At 36.2% G+C, this 4,456-nt stretch overlaps 1 long non-coding RNA gene across 1 annotated transcript; it reads left to right on the top strand.

Moving 5' to 3' along the window:
- Window positions 1-2,525: 2,525 nt before the first annotated feature.
- On the top strand, window positions 2,526-3,999 carry LOC133743091 (uncharacterized). The gene is made up of 3 exons (XR_009862934.1): window positions 2,526-3,196; window positions 3,367-3,480; window positions 3,649-3,999. It is a non-coding gene; the product is annotated as an uncharacterized LOC133743091 (long non-coding RNA).
- The last annotated feature ends 457 nt before the right edge of the window (window positions 4,000-4,456 follow it).

A 4,456-nucleotide genomic window follows, 5' to 3' on the forward strand; every position in this document is an offset into this window, starting at 1 on the left:
TTTGCCTCTCTCAAGCTCGTGCGGCAAAGATTTTTTATTGATTCATTGATACCAATATAAATTAGCATGAGTTCTTGGCTAAAGAAAGGAAACATGTATTTCTTATGAAAAAGTTATTGAATTCCAACTAAAGTGAAGATGAGATCTTTAATGATATATGATGAGTATAAAAGATTGCGCGTGATAAGTACTTTTTTGAAATTAAAAAAAATAAAAAATAAAATAAAAATAAAAAGTACTTTTTCGAAGTCTTATGCAAAAACTTCTTGAATTCGAAATAAAGTGAAGTTAATATATACATATATGGAAAATATATAATGTTGAATGAGGCAATCCTCTCAAAATCTTCATTTTCAAAGCTAAACTGGAGTTTTAATATCAAAACGTGAAACACAAATAAGACACATTTCCCAGCTTTAAAATCAACAAAAAGCATTACCTTAGCTCCAAAACCCTAATAAATGATAGGGCTAAAGTCTGTTTAGTCCCTATACTATGCCTCTCTCATCGTTTCAGTCCCTGATATTCCAATTTAATCTGAAAAGTCCCTGAGGTCTCAATTTCCGTCTAATAGGTCCTTTCCGCGGGAAATTAGGAATTGGCCTTGAGTGAAATGTCCAATATACCCCTCAGTTATTTCTTTTTTCTTTTTTTTCCTTTTTAATTTATTTTTTTCCTTTTTAATTTCTTTTTTCTTTTTCCTTTTTAATTTCATTTTTCCTTTTTTTATTTTTATTTTTTTCCTTTTTCCTTTTTAATTTCTTTTTTTACTTTTTTCTTTTTCCTTTTTAATTTCATTTTTCCTTTTTTTATTTTTATTTTTTTCCTTTTTCCTTTTTAATTTCTTTTTTTTCTTGTTTCTTTTTTCTTTTTCCTTTTTAATTTCTTTTTTTTCTTTTTCCTTTTATTTTTCTTTTTTTCCTTTTTCCATTTTAATTTCTTTTTTCTTTTTAATTTTTTTTTTCCTTTTTTTATTTTTCTTTTTTCCTTTTTAATTTCTTTTTTCCTTTTTAATGACCATCGTATTCTGCTGCATCAGTAGCGCCACGTCGGCGAACCAATCCAGATCGACCCGAAACCCCAATTCTTGTTCTCCACGCCAACGGCCATTTTTCTTTTCCATCACTATTCTTCTTCTTCACTTCTGGTTTTTGTCAACTTGGCCATCAAAAACCACCATTTCAACCAAACCCAAAGTCCAAATCACCATTTTGAGCAAGACCCAAAAACCTCAGAGTTTGAAAAAATGGTAGTTTTCAGTGAAAAGTTAAAAAATGGTAATTTTCAGTGAAAAGTTTCCACATTGAGGCTTGATGTGGAGAGAGAAAGTGGGATTTGAGTGGGAGAAAGAGAAGTAGGCTGTGAAAACAAGAGGGGAGTGGTTTAGCGGCGAATTTCCGAGCTGACTGGGAAACAGATGGGTTGTGGAGTTTGATCGGAATGAGATTGGTGGGTTGAGGAAGTAGAAAGTAGGCAAAACGAAAAAAAAAAAAGAACTTAAAAAGGAAAAAAAATTAAAAAGGAACAAGAAAAAAAGAAGAAATAGCAAAAAAGAAATTAAAAAGGAAAAAAAAGAAATTAAAAAGGAAAAATGAAAAAAAAGGAAAAAGAAATTAAAAAGGAAAAAGAAAAAAATGAAAAAAAAAGAAATTAAAAAGGAAAAAGAAAAAAGAAAAAAAAAAGAAATTAAAATGAAAAAAGGAAAAAAATAAAAATAACAAAAGGAAAAATGGAATTAAAAAGGAAAAAGAAAAAAAGGAAAAAAATAAATTAAAAAGGAAAAAAAGAAAAAAGAAATAACTGAGGGGTATATTGGACATTTCACCCAAGACCAATTCCTAATTTCCCGCGGAAAGGACCTATTAGACGGAAATTGAGACCTCAGGGACTTTTCAGATTAAATTGGAATGTCAGGGACTGAAACGATGAGAGAGGCATAGTACAGGGACTAAACAGACTTTAGCCCTAAATGATAAGTCTGAAGTTTCATTTGTTTGAAACCTACAAGCTAGAATGGGACATCCTCGATCAAAAGGGATCAAGTTGGAAATGGGATGAGAAACTGCTAGAATTTCTTGATTTGAATATTATGATAACAATATTAAAGAATGGGGATCAAGAAGGGCACTTTATGCAAACGGGCCATATTCTGTTATGAACAAGACACATGTACGTGACATTGTGTAGGGAACCTTGATGGTCGTATTAGGGTCCCCATTCCCTCCATATGATAGTAAAAGCCAAACCATAACAGATGGTCTGCATGTGATATGAGTACTATGAAAAATAGAGAAAAGCAGGAAAAATAGAGAGAAAGCTGAAGAATTTGATAGATCTAAGGCTTCAATTGTATTGATAGAGTATCAGGTACATGTATTTATACTACAGCACATATATCTAACTTGAGTTGGAAAATCACATTTTTACCCTTAACACCCTCCCTCAAGATGATGGGAGAGAAGCTACCATAAGATTGCATTAGAAAAGACCTAAAGACTTCAGCAACACAGTAACTAGGGGTGGGCATAAATGACCGAAAAACCGAAAGACCGGAAGGGACCGATCCGGACCGGCCGGTTCGGTCCGGGTTTTAGACTGAAAATAAGTGTTTTCGGGCCGGTTCGGTCCCTATACTCAGCGTGGCGGTCCGGTCCCGGTTCTTGAATATTAGTGTTTTCGGGCCGGTTCGGTCCCTATACTCACTTGGCGGTCCGGTCCCGGTTCTTGAATATAAAGTGTTTTCTGGACCGAAAAACCCGAGCTTGTGTACGTGTCGTCCAATTATAAGTTTGTTTTCCGAAGTATATTGTGTTAGTATGGACACGACCACATGTGATTAGTCAGTAGACCTAAAATCTAAACCCGAGCTTCCTCAGCTAGAGAGCGATTCCGCCTCCAAGGCTCCAAGCCTCCAACTCTCTGTCTCTCTCGGTCTCTCTCCCAAAAAATCAGAAATCGATCTTCACTTCTTCAGCCCTCAGACCCATTCAGCCCTCAGCCCTCAGCCCTTGGTCTCTCCCAGAATTTGCACTTCATAGTCAGTTCCTCACAATCGATCTCCCAGAAATCGGTCTTCCAGAAGACTCTTCCTCACTTACGGCCTCTCAGCTTGCTCCTAGCCTTGACGATCTTCTCCTTACTGCTTGCTAGCTCCTCTTCGCTTCAGGACCCCTAGATCGCCAACGCCGAGCGCAGAGTAAGTTTTTTCCCGTTCCTCATTCTTGTAAAGTCTGCGTCTTTGATTTATATAGTTATAATTGCTCAAATTCTTGTAATTGCAAAACATATAGGTCTGGGTCCGGACACTAATATCAGTTCTGTCTTCTGTGCAATCAACTCTCTCTTGCTGACTCTCATTTTGTGCAGTTGAAGGATCTTTGAGCTCTTCGAGGAAAAGTAGAAAGGGTGAGGCTAGCAAATTGAAGTCCAGCAAAGGTGCAGAAAGGAGTCCTGATCAACATCTCCATTCACTCAAGGCTGGTAAGTCTCGAACAAGTTTCTATTTTCGATTCAAAATTGTTTACCTGTTTCCATCAACTAATTAATTCTCACTCCCAGCTTGCACCTGGTATGCTCATTTTGTTTCGAAATTATTGTTTGTCTCAATCTACTATAATTGATGTCTTTTGGACCCCACTTTTCATACAGACCAAAGGCAATTGACTTTTGATACAACGATGTTGAGGCAGTGACTATCAGGCAGGGTGATGTTTTGTCTCTGTAAGGTTATTCATTAGGAGATGTATGACAATTGACAAACTGTAAATTTGTAACGGGATATATATCAAGATGTCTGATTAGATATGATTAACTGTTTGATGTAAGAATACAAAGCCCCGCTAGTCTTTTTCCATCATTCAGATCCAAATAGTTGAATGTATTCTAGATATCAGGTTTACTTTCCGTTTGTTTATCTACAAATTAAGACTTTGTTTCAAATTGAATGAATACTTTTAATGTTTGAGATCTGTTGTTTAAGAAGGCTAACATGTGCTTGTGGTTTTTAATTTGTTATGTTGTTAAGACAATATGTGTATGTGTTGGTGAACTTGCCGTGGAACTGTGTTGATTGAATGGTTGATTGAATGATTACGGAATGGTTGATTGAATGATTGTTATTTGCAAGATGGTTTTATACTTTTATTTGCAGCCTTGTTGCTAGTGCAGATTACAGAATGGTTTATTGGTTTTATTTTCAGCATTGTAGCCTTGTTGCTAGTTCATATTGCATTACTCTTTATACTCTCTAAACAGAAGCAGGTCAAGCAGCAAAATGCAGTAGTGCTGCAAAGATTGATTGGAACCGGAAACCCGAAAACAGGCATGTTTTGTCCCGGTCCGGGTTTATTCCGGTCCGGTTTTATCTCGGTCCGGTTTTATAACGGTCCCTATTAGTTGCAACTGCGGTCCCGGCCCGACGTAAGATTTCCGGTCCCGGTTCCGGTCCCGGTCCCTG

This window comes from Rosa rugosa, chromosome 1 (genome assembly GCF_958449725.1).
Source record: "Rosa rugosa chromosome 1, drRosRugo1.1, whole genome shotgun sequence".
NCBI classification, from domain to species: Eukaryota; Viridiplantae; Streptophyta; class Magnoliopsida; order Rosales; family Rosaceae; genus Rosa; species Rosa rugosa.